Here is a 16550-nt window from a genome sequence, read left to right as displayed (position 1 = left end):
GTGAGGTGTTAAGGCTCACTGTCCCCCTTGTTACATTCCTTGAGGGGTGTAGTTTCCAAAATATTTTGCCATGTGGGTATTTTTGCTGTTCTGGCACCATAGGGGCTTCCTAAATTCGACATGCCCCCCAAAAACCATTTCAGCAAAATTTACTTTCCAAAAGCCAAATGTGATTCCTTCTCTTCAGAGCATTGTAGTGCACCAGCAGAGCACTTGACGTCCACACATGGGGTATTTCCATACTCAGAATAGATGGGGTTAAAAATTTTGGAGGCCATTTTCTCCCATTACCCTTTATAAAAATGGTAAATTTGGGAAAATACACATCCGACTTTAACGAAAAGTCATCAAACACCTGTGGGGTATTAAGGCTCTTTGGACCCCTTGTTACGTGCCTTGAGGGTTGTAGTTTCCAAAATGGTATGCCATGTGTTTTTTTTCTGCTGTTCTGGCACCATAGGGGCTTCCTAAATGTGACGTGCCCCCCAAAAACCATTTCAGAAAAACTCACTCTCCGAAATCCCATTGTCGCTCCTTCCCTTCTGAGCCCTCTACTGCGCCCGCCGAACACTTGACATACACATATGAGCTATTTCCTTACTCGAGAGAAAGTGGGTTACAAATTTTGAGAGGATTCTTCTTTTACCCCTTGTAAAAATTCAAAAACTGGGTCTACAAGAACATGCAAGTGAAAATTTTGAATTTTCTCCTTCACTTTGCTGCTATTCCTGTGAAACACCTAAAGGGTTAACACACTTACTGAATGTCATTTTGAATACTTTAAGGGGTGCAGTTTTTATAATGGGGTCATTTGTGGGGTATTTCTAAGAAGAAAGCCCTTCAAATCCACTTCAAACCTGAACTGTTCCATGAAAAATTCTGATTTTGAAAATTTTGTGAAAAACTGGAAAATTGCTGCTGAACTTTGAAGCCCTCTGATGTCTTCCAAAAGTAAAAACAGGTCAACTTCATGATGCCAACATAAAGTAGACATATTGTATTTGTGAATCAAAATATAATTTATTTGGAATGTCTGTTTTCCTTACAAGCAGAGAGCTTCTAAGTTAGAAAAATGCAAAATTTTCAAATTTTTAATCTTTCACCAAGAAATGATGCAAGTATCGACAAAATTTGACCACTAACATAAAGTAGAATATGTCACGAAAAAACAATCTCGGAATCAGAATGAAAGGTAAAAGCATCCCAGAGTTATTAATGCTTGAAGTGAAAGTGGTCAGATGTGCAAAAAACGCTCTGGCCCTGCAGTGAAAAATGGCCTGGTCCTTAAGGGATTAAAGGGGTACTCCAGAGGAAAACAAGTGTTTTTAAATCAACTGGTTTCAAAGGGGTAAACAGATTTGTAAATTACTTCTATTTAAATATCTTAAGCCTTCTAGTACTTATCCGCTGCTCTATGTTCCTGAGGAAGTTGTTAAAGGGGTACTCCGCACCCCTAGACATCTTATCTCCTATCCAAAGGATAGGGGATAGGATGTCAGATTGCCAGGGTCCCACTGCTGGGGACGGCCGGGATCTCGGCAGCAGCACCCACCTGTACGGCTTTCACCTCACACCGGCAACGCTGGAGGCTTCGGATCCCGCCCTCAATGGCGGATGAGCGTGACGTCACGACTCCGCCCCGTGTGATGTCACGCCCCGCCCCCTCAATGCAAGTCTATGGGAGGGGGAGTGACTGACATCCCACAGTGCTCTCTGCTTACACCACTGTCCATTTTAGGAACTGTCCAGAGTAAGAGCAAACCCATAGCGAACCTCTCCTACTCTTGGTAGTTCCTTAAACGGACAGAGGTGTCAGCAGAGAGCACTGTGGTCAGACTTGAAAGAACTTCACAACTTCCTCTGTAGTATACAGCAGCTGATAAGTAATGTAAAGATTTAGATTTTTTTTTGTATAATTATTCTTCTGAATTTTTTTCTTTTAAATAAATCTTTTCTTTTTATTTATCAAACAAGAAATACATAATACAACACAAAAAAAATCATTATACAAAAATACTTTACCACCCAAAACCATATTACCCCACTCCCCTTAGCAGAGGAGGAAAAGAAAGTAAAAAAAAAAAAAAAAAAAAAGGAATTTTAAACCACCTATCGAAATATTTGGAAGGATTGGGAAATTATTTGATAATAAACTTCTCGATTCCTGAATACTGGGCACTCCTCAGACAACCATACTCGGACTATTAAAAGTCTGGCGCAGAATAAGAGCTTGGACATTAACAACTTACCGTATTTATCGGCGTATAACACGCACTTTTTAGGCTAAAATTTTTAGCCTAAAGTCTGTGTGCGTGTTATACGCCGATACACCCCCAGGAAAGGCAGGGGGAGAGAAGCGGGCAGCGACGGCCTCTCTTCCCCTGCCTTTCCTGGGGGTGTATCGGCATATACACGCGCACACACGCACCCTCATTTTACCATGGATATTTGGGTAAAAAACTTTTTTTACCCAAATATCCTTGGTAAAATGAGGGTGCGTGTTATTGGCCGGTGCGTGGTATACCCCGATAAATACGGTATGTCTCCCAAACTCCCCCACCATTCCCAATACCGCTTCCCTGGCTGAGAGGGCCAGATTCAGCCCAAGAGTCCCGTTTAGCCTGTCCATGACCTCTTCCCAAAACTCACAAATTTTTTGACAACCCCAGATTATATGTAAAAAATCGACTTCTTCAGCCAAGCATCTGGGGCACTTATCCTCATCCTTATATCCAAATAGTTTCATCTGCTTGGGAGAAATATAAATCCTATGGATGATTTTCATCTGAATAAACTGATAACTACTATTCATCGAGCTATTTCTTACATTTTTCAACATTTCCTGCCATCTAATTTCACTGATTTCCCCTACTTCATGTGACCAGCGATTTCTAAGATTGCCATAGTACATTACTGAAACCTCCCATATTAGACATCTACATATATTGTCCAGATTAAGATTTTGAAATAGAAGAAATTAACAAATTAAAAAAAGAAAGAAATATTTTTTATCTGCCCAAAACATGCAAAACAACAGACACCAAATGAAAAACCAGAGCGATCCCCCAGTAAAATCAGTGAGATTTATTGAGACCCCTTGGTGTACTTGTGCAACTGTTTAGCTCAGTTTACTCATGATTGGTCTCTATGATTGAGCTCCCAAACTGAGCTCCATCAAAGATGTGCACTTAAAGGAAAACGGTCACCAGTTCACCCGCACTATAACCCGATACACCGGGTTAAAGTGAGGGTGAACAGGAGACCGATCCAGGGTCTCGGACTGCTATACCTACCTGCAGTCTGGAGCCCCGCTCCTCTGAAGGTCCCCCTCTTTCAGCGTTGACTTGCACTTTGAGGCTGGGCCGCCGGCTATATTTAAATATTCATAAGTGCCGGTCATAAGAGCGCTCAGTAGGCACGAGCACTCACGTAACCAATGCATATGAAATTTTAAACCTAGCTGGCGGGCCTGCCTAAAAGCGCAAGTCAGCACTTCAGGACCTTCGGGGGATTGAGGCTCTGGACTGCAAATAGGTATAGCAGTCCGAGACCCTACATCGGTCTTCTGTTCACCCGCACTATAACCCGGTGTATTGGGTTAGAGTGCGGGTGAGCTGGTGACCGTTTTCCTCTAACCTGTTGGGGACGGAGGGCGTACCTGTACGCCCTCCGTCCACTCCCTTTCTATAATGTGGGGCCACGGCATCATAGCGGGTTGAGCACGGCCTCTAACAACGGCCGGGACCCATGGCTTGTTATTAACCCTTTAGACGCGGCGTTCAAAATTGAACGCCGCATCTAAAATGAAAGTAAATTTCTCACGGCTAGCTCAGTGGGCTGTTCAGGATTGCCGCTGCGAAATTGCAGCATCCCTAACAGCTGTAGGACAGCAGGAGGGCCCCTTACCTGCCTCCTGGTGTCCGATCGCCGAATGACTGCTCAGTGCCTGAGATCCAGGCATGAGCAGTCAAGCGGCAGAATCATTGATCAATGGTTTCCTATGAGAAACCACTGATCAATGTAAAAGATCAATGTGTGCATTGTTACAGCCCCCTATGGGAGCTATAACACTGCAAACAAAAAAAAAGTGAATAAAGATCATTTAACCCCTTCCCTAATAAAAGTTTGAATCACCCCCTTTTCCCATTTAAAAAAAAATGTGTAAATAAAAATAAACATGTGATATCTTCGCGTGCAGAAATGTCCAAAATCATAAAAATATATCATTAATTAAAAAGCACAGTCAATGGTGTACGCGCAAAAAAAATCCAAAGTTCAAAATAGCGTATTTTTGGTCACTTTTTATATCATGGAAAAATGAATAAAAAGTCTGATCAATATAAAAAGGGTACCGCTAAAAACTTTAGATCACGGTGCAAAAAATGAGCCCTCATACACGGAAAAATAAATAAGTTATAGGGGTCAGAATATGACAATTTTAAACATATACATTTTCCAGCATGTAGTTATGATTTTTTTTAGAAGTACGACAAAATCAAACCTATATAAGTAGGGTATCATTTTATTCGTATGGACCTACAGAATAAAGATAAGGTGTCATTTTTAACAAAAAACAGGGCTGCCATCAGAAATTTCGGGGCCCCTCAAACAGCTCAAGGCCCGGGCTCCCCCCCCCCCCCCCCCCCCCGTTCCATGTAGAGATACATGGAGGGGGTTTGCCGGCCGCAGCTTCCTGTGGGGTACAGACGTCAGCTTCCGGCAAACTGCTGGGCCTGTGCAGGAGATCGCGGGGTGGGGGGGGGTCCCAGCGCTTGGACCCAACGCTTGGACCCAGCGCTTGCTGTTAACCGTTGCCCCCAATGCTGTATCAATGCGCAGCGGCCGTGCACAGGGGTGTAGCTAGAAACCACAGGGCCCCGATGAAAAAAAAATTACCCCGGGGCTCCCTACCCCCCCCCTGCCCCCCCCCCCCCCCAGGGCCCAGGCATTTTATAATAAGCAGCCCATTTTTTTTGGTGGGGGTCCGATTGCTGAGACCCCCACTGATCACCTCGGTTAAAAGGGTTCTCCAGCTGTTGGAAAGCTAAAACTCCCATCATTCTGGATAGACTCTGGCAATGGGAGTTGTAGTTTTGTAACAGCTGGAGAGACAGATTGGACACAGTTTTACCCATCATCACTGCAGAACTTACAAGTGACTACACCTCTGATGGGACAGTCAGGAGAACACACAATGATATCAGTGACCTGAGTGACGTCTTCTGACTTGAGTGATATCTTCTCTGTTATCTTTTCTTCTTCATTGGGTCCAGAGACCAGGTCTTCCTCCAGCTCCATCTTCTCTGCAGAGTCTGACATCCAGACATCATTGGCTCCTCACTTTGTCAGCAGATCCTCATCCTCTGCATGAAGACAGTAATCATTATAACCTTGCCAGAAAGTGTACCATAATAAAATACTGCCCAACACTGTACCCTGAATATAATACTGCCACACACTGTACCCTGAATATAACACTGCCATACACTGTACCCTGAATATAATACTGCTATACACTGTATCCACTAAATATAATACTGCCACACACTCTACCCTGAATATAATACTGCCATACACTGTACCCTGATTATAATACTGCCACACACTGTACCCTGAATATAATACTACCACACACTGTATCCACTGAATATAATACTGCCATACACTCTACCCTGAATATAATACTGCCACACACTGTACCCTGAATATAATACTACCACACACTGTATCCACTAAATATAATCCTGCCACACACCGTACCCTGAATATAATACTGCCAGACACTGTACCCGGAATATATTACTGCCACACACTGTATCCACTGAATATAATGCTGCCACACACTGTATCCACTGAATATAATACTGCCCCACACTGTACCCTGAATATAATGCTGCCCGACACTGTATCTACTTAAAATAATCCTGCCACACACTGTACTCTGAATATAATACTGCCAGACACTGTACCCTGAATATAATCCTGCCACACACTGTACCCTGAATATAATACTGACAGACACTGTATCTACTGAATATAATACTGCCACACACTCTACCCTGAATATAATATGGCCACACACTGTACCCTTAATATAATACTGCCACACTGTACCCTGAATATAATACTGCCACACACTGTACCCTGAATATAATACTGCCTGACACTGTATCCACTGAATATAATACTGCCACACACTTTACCCTGAATATAATACTGCCAGACACTGTATCTACTGAATATAATACTGCCACACACTTTACCCTGAATATAATACTGCCACACTGTACCCTGAATATAATACTGCCACACTGTACCCTGAATATGATACTGCCACACACTGTACCACTGAATATAATGCTGCCACACACTGTACCCTCAATATAATATTGCCACACACTGTACCCCCTGAATATAATACTGCCACACACTGTACCCCTGAATATGATACTGCCATACATGCATACACATCAAATATACATATACACCCCCTGTTATCCTCTGTGTCCTCATCACCCCCATAACCCCCCGCCAAACCTCTCATCACCCCCATCACCCCCCCTGCACCTCTCATCACCCCCCCTGCACCTCTCATCACCCCCATAACCCCCCCTGCACCTCTCATCACCCCCATAACCCCCCTGCACCTCTTTTCACCCTCATCACCCCCCATGCACCTCTCATCACCCCGCCTGCACCTCTTATTACCCCCATAATCCCCCTGCACCTATCACCCCGCCTGCACCTCTTATCACCCCATAACCCCCCTGCACCTCTTATCACCCCCATCACTCTGCCTGCACCTCTTATCACCCCCATAACCCCCTGCTCCTCTCATCACCCCCCCAGCACCACTCATCACCTCCATAACCCCCCCCCACCTCTCATAACCCCCCCTGCATCTCTCAGCACCCCTCCCTGCACCTCTCATCACCCCCATAACCCTCCCTGCACCACTCATCACCCCCCCTGCACCACTCATCACCTCCATAACCCCCTACCACTCATCACCCCCCCCCCCGCACCACTCATCACTCCCCCCCACCACTCATCACCCCCCGCACCACTCATCACCCCCCGCACCACTCATCACCCCCCGCACCACTCATCACCCCCCGCACCACTCATCACCCCCCGCACCACTCATCACCCCCCGCACCACTCATCACCCCCCGCACCACTCATCACCCCCCCGCACCACTCATCACCCCCCCGCACCACTCATCACCCCCCCCCGCACCACTCATCACCCCCCCCCCCCCCGCACCACTCATCACCCCCCCCTGCACCACTCATCACCCCCCCCTGCACCACTCATCACCCCCCCCCTGCACCACTCATCACCCCCCCCCCCCTGCACCACTCATCACCCCCCCCCTGCACCACTCATCACCCCCCCCTGCACCACTCATCACCCCCCCAGCACCACTCATCACCCCCCCCCTGCACCACTCATCACCCCCCCACTGCACCACTCATCACCCCGCCACTGCACCACTCATCACCCCCTCCCTGCACCACTCATCACCCCCCCTGCACCACTCATCACCCCCCCTGCACCACTCATCACCCCCCCCTGCACCACTCATCACCCCCTCCCTGCACCACTCATCACGACCCCCCCCTGCACCACTCATCATGACCCCCCCCCCCTGCACCACTCTTCAAATTTGGCGCACAATGATTTTTTTTTCCGTCTTGCTGTAGATTTTTGGGTAAAATGACTGATGTCATTACAGTAGAATTGGTGGCGCAAAAAATAAGCCATCATATGGATTTTTAGGTGCAAAATTGAAAGGGTTATGATTTTTTAAAGGTAAGGAGGAAAAAACGAAAGTGCAATAATGGAAAAACCCTCCCCAAGGGGTTAACCTTACTGCTAGAATTTACTGAAATTGGTGTAGACTGCTGATAAATATTCAATGGGAGATGTAGTAGACCTTGTGCAAAGGAACAGTGGAGCATTTGCCCATAGCTACCAATCAAATTCAAGCTTACCATTTTCAGAGACTTTTTAAAACATGGAAAAAGCAATCTGGTTGCTATAGGTAACAACTTCATAGTTTTTTTTGCACAAGATTTGATAAACTTTACCCATTCCTGTCTGCACCATAAAAATGAAATAACCTCGCTTCCGGTTCCGGCGCGGGGATGTGGGAACGCGCGTACACCAGCTCCCGACTGCACAGCTACCACATAACCTGCCACCATCAGTCTACCTGCTTTGATACCTGCCAATACGGGGGAGTTGTGAGGGTGAGAGTGCTGACAGCCGTTCTATGGACCGTTTTCTTACGAGGGTGCCTGGCGGTCAGCGAAATCCAGGCGGTCCGCTCACTGCTTCTGACGGCGGCACAGCTAAGATGGCCACTGCTCCCATAGCACAAGCAGACGTCCCCGCCTCTACCTCCTCGCCACACAACAACGCTGACCGAGCAGCACAGGTGACAGAAATGGATACCGCTATACCTCCGACTCCGGACTTATACCAGCTGTCACCGGATGGAGAGCCTGCAGCTACACATTTGGGTGTGTTAGGTGAGAGGGGGGATGCTTTTGGCGGCATTGATCTGAAACAACATGCTGCAGCTATGTCAGAGCGCCTGTTCCCAGAATTGCGAGCGGCCATGATTGAAACGTTATCGGCCACGTTACATAGCATTCAGGCTGAACTTTCCCAAACCACACAAAGGGTTACTACTGTGGAGGGAAAGGTGCAAAAATTGGAGGATGCGTACACTGCCTTTATCCCTGCCATGAAACATGTTTTTCAGGACGCTTCTCATCAAGAGGAAACAAAACACCGGCACTAGAGCCTTATGTGTGCGGCTGTACAATGCACTCGTACTAGGTGGGGAGAAATCAGATGTGTTCTGTCGAGTGGCTGTCGGCACTCGCGGTGCTAGCGTTTAAGCAGTATAGCAATAATCCAAACTTCTCAAAGAATGAAAACGCTGCACTCTCCAGGATTTCCAACCATAGTGTCTTCTTTATTCATAAGGATAAAAGACGCCAGCAGGTACAGCGGGAGAGCGGGTAGAGAGCGGGTAGACAGACATGCGGGGGGAGTGGCCACTCCCCCCGCATGTCTGTCTACCCGCTCTCCCGCTGTACCTGCTGGCGTCTTTTATCCTTATGAATAAAGAAGACACTATGGTTGGAATTCCTGGTGAGTGCAGCGTTTTCATTCTTTGAGAAGTTATGTTTTTCAGGACACTGCTTATCTAAAGGACCGTATAGAGGACCTTGAAAATAGGTCCAGGAGAAATAACCTGTGCCTAGTGGGTTTGCCTGAAATGGTAAAACCACAGCAGCTGCAACAACTATGTGAATCAGAACTACCTTAGGCTTTGGGTCTCTCCCAGAGGTGGAGAGAGTGGAGAAAGCGCATAGGGTGGGCCCCCCTATTCAGCACCAAAAAATGACAGTCCAGTACAGTCAGACCCCCGGCCTAGACAAGTGATCATGCGTTATTTAGACTATATAATGATAAGGAAGAAATTTAAAGCGCCTTAAGAGCCCGCAAAGACCCACTCCTACTTAGAGGATTTAAGGTGATATTATTTGCTGACTACTCGGTTGAAGTCACCAAGAAGAGAAAGGCTTTCAGTGCGGTATGCTCTTTCCTGTACAAGAAAGGTCTAAAATTCCGCTTGCAATACCCTGCAATACTCCATGTGCAAACATCTGATGGCGCCGCACACGTTTTTCATCATCCCAGTGATGCTACAGATTTCTTCCACATCTAACCTGACCCTACAGTGTGGATGGAAACTAGCTCTGTGCCTCTTAACCCTCTTGCTGCAGCATCTTTTGTCAGTCCGGAAAAGAAGAGACGCAAAAGACATCCGAACTTTCTTGTACACAACACCTATCCCTTCCAATGGTCAAAAACAACCGTTCCTGAGAATCCGACGGGGAACCCACATGATACAATTTCACAGGCTTAGAAGAGTAATTTCCATGCCTCCCCAACTTGATGGACAACATCTTCCGTGCCATGGTTTGACCTCAACTTTTTCATATTTTTCTCTTTTTGGGTCGAGATCTGACTCTTTCGTTTGTTGAACATGATACAGACTTTATGGTCTTTTGCTGTGCAGGTTTTTTTTTTTTTGCGTTTGGTTCATTTATTATCTTTATGCATAATACTTTTGTGCCAGTTATTACCTCTTCCTACATGTATATAACAGCCCTACCTTCTCTGGCTGTTTCCCCTCTCCCCCCCTCCCCTTTTTTTCTCCCCTTCCTTTACTTAGCTCTCTCCCTTTCTTTTCTTTTTCCTTACCCTATTGCCTGATATTCCTTACCTGGCCCTTTTCACCACTGATCTCACACAATGCAGACTTTGTGGTTTTTTGCAGTGTTAGAAGTATTCTTCGTTTGGTCCATTCATTATCTTTCTGCATAATTATTTTAGTGCCGGTTATTGCCTCCTCCACATAATCCCTTATGTGCTAACTGATCTTGCCGTCTCGCTTCTCCTCCTCCCTCTCCTTTTTTCTTTTTCCCTTCCTTATCTCTCTCCCTTTTCTCTCTCTCTCTCTCCTCTTACCCTGTTGCCTGCTCTCCCTTACCCGGTCTTTCCACCACTGATCTTACACTACGCTACCCCTTCACCTCTCTGGCAATTTAATATAGGTGGCGAAGGCGATTACCTGAGTGTAGAATTTACACTGTATTTAATTGTATTCTCACAAGTGGATACATGGCTGCATAGTTGGGAGCTTGTACTCTCCCCGATAAAAGTGAAGCCATGTGTTTTTCTAGATGTACTGTGATGCGTCACTTTTGCAGGGTATTTCTTGCTCCTCTTCATGAGGTCAAAGTTACACTGGTCTCTGATGTTAATATCTTTTTTCTTCTTTTATTATATGTTACGTGTTATTTGTTCCTTTACATGTCGGCAGCTGTCGTCCTGGATCTACCCTCTGCCTACCGCCCCTGCGATTGGAAAGGTATGCACATCTGTTGTATTCTATTTTATGCGGATAGTCTCCTGGAACGTTAAAGGGTTACGCTCCCCTCAGAAGCGTATGATGGTGCTCAGTCACCGCCGTAAGTTAAAAGCGGATATTGCTTTATTACAGGAAGCACATTTGCCAGAGACCGACTTCTCCCGCATGAAAAAGTTATGGGTGGGTACTGTTTTAGGTTCACCCTCTGTTGAGTGTAGGGCAGGGGTTATCACGTTGATTAGTAAACACTTACAGCACACAGTTTTACAATCGCAAACAGACAAGGAAGGCAGACTACATGCTTTTTTACTGAACTTCCCGAATGGCATGTACAGTATATATAATATTTATGGTCCCAACAAAGTAAATTAACCCTAGACAGTTCTCTTTCTATTCCAATGCACAGTTGGAGTTCGAGTGGTGCCCTTCTTACTAACCCTAAACACATTTCGGACTATATGGGTAGATATTATGCAGATTTTTATTCTGATAGGTCATCGGACTTTTCACCTATTGACACCATCCCTAGTTAAGTATGCTTACCAAAGGTGAATGAGGAGCAGTTGGAGTTCTTTAATGCCCCTATATCTCCGGGGCAGCAGAGAGACAGTTCTCTTTCTATTCCAATGCACAATCCACCTAGTCCCGTATTGACTATGTTCCGATACACTCCTCCCTGGGATCACAGGTTATTGATGTACGAATAGAAGATATGGTTATCTCGGATCACACACCTGTTATGCTACACTTAGCTGATAGACACCCTCATGGCACTGATATACTTTGGCGATTTCCAGCCACCCTTTATAAGGATGACTCTTTTGCTGAGTTGCTACAGGGGTGGTGGTTGGAATACGTGACACACAATAGAGACCATTTACATGACACATCTTTCTTTTGGGACACGGCAAAGGCGGTTCTGAGAGGTAATATCATATCATATATTGCAGGAAAAAAGAGAGATCTTGCTATCAAATATGCGGCGGCTAGTAATTCTCTGCAGAAGGCGTATACGGCCTTCTTGTTAGATCCCTCCCCACAAAATAAACAGCACTGGATTAAAGTTAAAGAGGATTTTGACGGCTGGCTGGCAGAGAGAGAAAAGGACTATCATATGAATTTCCAAGCTTTCCTCCACAGATTTGGAAATAAATCGGGACGACTATTGGCCTCTTTAGCCAAGGGCCAACACCCTCCAGCTTCTATATTGTCGCTCAAAACCTCGAGTGGTGCCCTTCTTACTAACCCTAAACACATTTCGGACTATATGGGTAGATATTATGCGGATTTTTATTCTTATAGGTCATCGGACTTTTCACCTATTGACACCATCCCTAGTTAAGTATGCTTACCAAAGGTGAATGAGGAGCAGTTGGAGTTCTTTAATGCCCCTATATCTCCGGAAATAGTTCTACAATCTATAAAACGCCTCAAAAATTCCAAGGCACCTAGTCCTGATGTACTGACTGGAGAGTTCTACAAACTCCTCCAGGACCAGGTCCCAGAGGTACTCTCTAATCTATATAACCAAGTTCTACAGGGAGAAATCCTTTGGGAATCGGCTTCGATGTACCTGGACGCCATCCACTGATTGGCCTAGATCTACTTGCCACACGAGACACTCTGAGAACGAGGCGCGCAGGCGCTGTTGTTACTTCCTGATGCCGATTACTGTAATAACGTGGATGTACTTGTCATCCGGTGAGTGTGTGTTCCCCCACCTTTTTAACCCTGTATGTTTCACTACACATGTGTGTCACTTTATTAATTAAACACAATTAGTGTTTATCTTAATGTATTTATTGCACTATATGGTGTAAAAGTTTTGCTTATATTTTTTTCACAATTTTGTAATTTATGTTTATGTATTTTTTGAATTGTTTACACCAAGTATTTGCACTTTATTCATTGATTGATTTTGCACATTGTTTAGTACCATTTGTAATTGGCACTCTTATAAAGATATGGTTAGCACTGGTTGTGTGATGCTTGAGAAAGGTCAGGTTGAGCTGACTGAAACGTCGCTGCTGTATTGACACCTTATATGGAATAAACACCTATTTTTTTTCCATGAATTTTGGTGCTGTGGACAAGACTTTTTGTACTGTCATCAGAGAGCAGTTAGACCGAAAACAACAACTCAACTTCAGAAGCTAATAACTATTGGAAGGATTAAGATTTTTTAACCTCCCTGGCGGTATGATTCTTTCTGGGATTTGTACCAAAAGCGGTACAATTTTTTGCACTGAATCTCACATCTCCCCCCCCCCCCCCCCCCCGTCCATTTCACATCTCCCCCATCACATTCCCCCTACCTTGTCACATTCCCCCTCTCCCTTGTCACATCCCCCCGTCACATTCTCCCCCCTCCTTGTCACATTCTTCCCCCCTTGTCACATTCTTCCCCCCTTGTCACATTCTTCCCCCCTTGTCACATTCTTCCCCCCTTGTCACATTCTTCCCCCCTTGTCACATTCTTCCCCCCTTGTCACATTCTTCCCCCCTTGTCACATTCGCCCCCTTCATGTCACATTCCCCTCCCCCTGTCAAATCCCCCCTTTGTCACATCCCCCCCCCCTTCATGTCACATTCCCCCTCCCCTGTCACATTCCCCCCTCTTGTTACATCCCCCCCCCTTGTCACATTCCCCCCTGTCACATCCCCCCCCTTCATGTCACATTCCCCCCCCCCTTGTCACATCCCCCCCCCCTGTCACATCCCCCCCTTCTCACCTTGTTCTGCAGCAGAATACACTGGGTTTGCCGGGCAGATTTCAAACCTAGTGTATTTGCTGCAGAACAAGCCGTTTCCCCTTCAGCCAATCACAGGCTTTACACCACTGCGGCCTGTGATTGGCTGAAAAGTGAAAAGTCCTGTAAGATGAATAGAGCAGGGACCAGAGCGCACGGAGGGGAATGACATCTTCAGGGACCGGGACTAGGTGAGCAAAAGTTTTTTTTTAATTTTACTTCCTTTTCCTTTTACATTTAGCTCAGTGTTTTTCTGAAAGGGTACCTCCAGCTGTTGTGAAACTACTACTCCCAGCATGCCCGGACAGCCTTTGGCTGTTCGGGCATGCTGAGAGTTGTAGTTTTGCAACAGCTGGAGGCCCCCTGGTAGGGAAACACTGACTTTTAGTATTTTTCTTTACCTGCTCTGGCCGGCCCCCGCAACGGGAGCCGACCAGAGCAGATAATCGCAAGTTTTCCCGGGGGCCGCATCGCTATATCGCATTGCTTTTGCAATATATCGTGCAGCCCGGCCGGGAACTCTGTAATTCTACCCCGAGCGTGACTCGGGGTTACCGATCCTGTTAGGGAAAATTAACCCCGAGTCACGCTCGGGAATACCGCTCAGGAGGTTAATAGAAGTATTTTACAAATCTGTTTAACTTTCCGGAGCCAGTTGATATATAAAAAAAAGTTTTGGCCTGGAATACCCATTTAACTACCCTCCATTGATAAATAAAATCCAATTGGAGTTGCATAAGTGGCATAATCTCCCTTTATCACTCCTTGGTAGATGTCACTTGATTAAAATGTGTAGTTTTGCAAAATTGTTATACCCACTTCAAACTATACCTCTACTCTTGAAACACTCTGACGTTAACATATTGACCTCCACTTTTACCAAATTCATATGGGCCGGTAAGAATTGCTTTACGGAAGCTGATGTTATTTTCTTCAGCTGGGGGGGGGGGGGGGGGGGGTGAATTTTCCTGATATAAGGTGCTATAACCTAGCGTGTTTACTACGCGACATTATGGACTGGCATCATCATTCCTCATATTATACTAACTTGCCCCTTCAAAAAGCTTTTGCTACCCCATGGCATCCCTTTGCTCTGCTGCACTCCTCGATATCATCTCTGCCGCCAGCTATCAAGCATCCTCTGCTGTTCAAAGACACAATAGCTGCTTGGAAAGCTCTAAGGAAACGCCTTGGGTTGCCTTTCTCGTGTTCCAAACATCTTCCCCTCTGGTATACGCCTGATTTTCCTGCAGGTCATGACAGCCCATTATTTCATATATGGAGCCAGCATGGCATTCATACGATAGGTGACCTTATTCACAGCACAAAAAGGAGGTGGTATACGTTTCAGGAACTTTCTGAGATTTATAATATTCCTCCCACACATTTTCTACAATATAGTCAGATACGCTCTTTTCTCTATCGGCTCCATTGGGGGACACAGACTCTGGGGTATATGCTGCTGTCTCTAGGTGCATGACACTATGGCAACCAACAAGTCGGCTCCTCCTAGCAGGATACAACCGCCTCCAGGCCACTGAGCAATTCGTCCAGTTTTTGCTTAGTGTCTTAAGGAGGTGGACATGGTCTGGTGTTCTCCAGACCAGGTCTCATATTTTTTAGGTTTAGGGAATGTGTTAGTTCTTTATTCCTTTTTATTTCTGTTTTCAGGTGGGGACTCAGGAACGCAATGTTCACTGTTTCCCCATTGCGAGAGGTGGCAGGCATCTTGGATGTACTGTTAACCCCCTCTCGCAAACGGTCAGCGCTTGGGGTTATACCTCATGGGTCCGGGTCCCCCTACCTCCCTGTTCACCCCGCTATGAGCTTGGCTTGCCGCAGGTGAAATGGCTGACTGAAGACTACAGTCTGAAGACTTCCTTAGGCAAGTTCTTCAGCATGAGGTGAGTATCCTTCTCTTCCTAGGTCTTGCAACAGCTGGAGACCCTCTGTTTTTGGCCCTATCCTGCAGAAGCTGGGGCTGGCCTGAGTTATCTTATTGTTCCCTGCAGGGGGATTGTTTTTTATTATTGGGGGAGCAGTGGCTACAGTACACAGTAAGGGGGCACTTTATTAAGATGTGTGTGTGTTTTATAGCACACCCGCCGCAGGCTTCTTCCTAGGGGCGGGTGCGCTTTTTACTTTCACTTTCGGCAGCCGCGGCCGGTGACGCACTTCACCCGCTCCGTCCCCGGGCACACAGAACTCACTGCAGGCGGCGTGTGCGCTCGGGGTTTGGAGCGGGCGCCATTACTGAGTGAGTCCCGCTGTATCTTTCGGTGGCCCGGCGGACGTTAGCTTCGCCCACCTGGCCGCATAAGCGCCTCGGTAGCGCGAAATGGCCACCAATAAGCACGGTGCGCGCACTGGGGCCGTGCAGGGGCCAATCTCAGAGCTCCTTGCCCTGACCCGGCCTCTTCCTTCTATTGGCCAGCGTCTTTTCTCTCTTCCCTCAGCACGGTGCGGAGTTCTCCTCACAGCAGCTGCCTTGGGACACAGACTTGGGTGAGACTGTTCATTTTTTTGTCATGTCCATGCCCAGAACTGTTCCTCCCTCTAAGCAGTTATCGGGAATTTTAGTTACCCATTACGCTTGTAAAAACTGCTCTGCAAAAATGCCAGGTTCTGCTGAACCCACTTGTTCTGCCTGCTCCACTGCTCCTCCAGACCCCCCTGCTATTTCTAACCCAGGTGCCCCTTCAGACCCGGTGGGTTCGGCCGCCCCTCCAGCCTGGGTTTCCTCCCTCTCCCAGTCTATATCCAACTTGGCACAGGTCTCCCGTTCTGTGGTGACTGCCTTGGAGAGGTCTACCCTTCACCAGCAGTCGAGAAGGTCGCTTTC

General features: G+C 46.5%; 1 protein-coding gene across 7 annotated transcripts in view; it reads left to right on the top strand.

The window, feature by feature from the left end:
* SYCP1 (synaptonemal complex protein 1) overlaps nt 1-16550 on the top strand; it is a 955469-nt gene that overhangs the window by 375381 nt on the left and 563538 nt on the right. The gene's annotated exons all lie outside the window — the stretch shown is intronic.

Source organism: Hyla sarda, chromosome 2, assembly GCF_029499605.1.
Source record: "Hyla sarda isolate aHylSar1 chromosome 2, aHylSar1.hap1, whole genome shotgun sequence".
Taxonomy (NCBI): domain Eukaryota; kingdom Metazoa; phylum Chordata; class Amphibia; order Anura; family Hylidae; genus Hyla; species Hyla sarda.
The sequence above is the reverse complement of the archived record's forward strand: the minus strand, read 5'-3'. Positions and strand labels throughout refer to the sequence as shown.